The sequence below is a fragment of the Nomia melanderi genome, unplaced genomic scaffold, assembly GCF_051020985.1.
Source record: "Nomia melanderi isolate GNS246 unplaced genomic scaffold, iyNomMela1 scaffold0014, whole genome shotgun sequence".
NCBI classification, from domain to species: domain Eukaryota; kingdom Metazoa; phylum Arthropoda; class Insecta; order Hymenoptera; family Halictidae; genus Nomia; species Nomia melanderi.
In genome coordinates this window covers 514,746-515,700 of record NW_027475130.1, presented here as the reverse complement: position 1 = coordinate 515,700, position 955 = coordinate 514,746, and positions in this window count along the sequence as shown.

Sequence of the window (955 nt, the reverse complement as noted above, 5' to 3'; positions counted from 1 at the left end):
TCCGAGGTCGTTCCCGCTGCACAGATTCATGCGCCAGGGCCTCCTGCAGATAGTTCACTTTGGTTTATTGCGCTATCTCTAATAGCACCCGAGATATCACCAGATATATAATAGATCTTTCCCTGACCTTGACAGTCCGGCCGCATGAGACGGTGGTTTTCTCGGCCCCTGGTGGTCCGAGGTCGTTCGCGCTGCACAGATTCATGCGTCAGGGACTCCTACAGACAATGCACTTTGATTAATTGCGCTATCTGTAATAGCACCACAGATACCACCAGATATATATTGGATTTTTCCCTGACCCTGACAGTCCGGCCCCATGAGACGGTGGTTTTCTCGACCCCTGTTTGTCCGAGGTCGTTCCCGCTGCACAGATTCATGCGCCCGGGCCTCCTGCAGATAGTTCACTTTGGTTTATTGCGCTATCTCTAATAGCACCCGAGATATCACCAGATATATAATAGTTCTTTCCCAGACCCTGACAGTCCGGCCGCATGAGACGGTGGTTTTCTAGGCCCCTGGTGGTCCGAGGTCGTTGCCGGTGCACAGATTCATTCGCCAGGGCCTCCTACAGACAATGCACTTTGATTTATTGCGCTATCTGTAATAGCACCACAGATACCACGAGATATATATTGGATTTTTCCCTGACCCTGAGTGTCCGGCCCCATGGGACGGCGGTTTTCTCGGCCCCTGGTGGTCCGAGGTCGTTCCCGCTGCACAGCTTCATGTGCCAGGGCCTCCCGCAGACATTTCACTTTGATTTATCGCGCTATCCCTAATGGCACCCGAGATATCACCAGATATATAATGGATTTTTCCCTGACCCTGAATATCCAGCCCCATGAGACGGTGGTTTTCTCGGCCCTTGGTGGTCCGAGGTCGTTCCCGCTGCCCAGATTCATGCGCCAGGGCCTCCTACAGACAATGCACTTTGATTTATTGCGCTATCTGT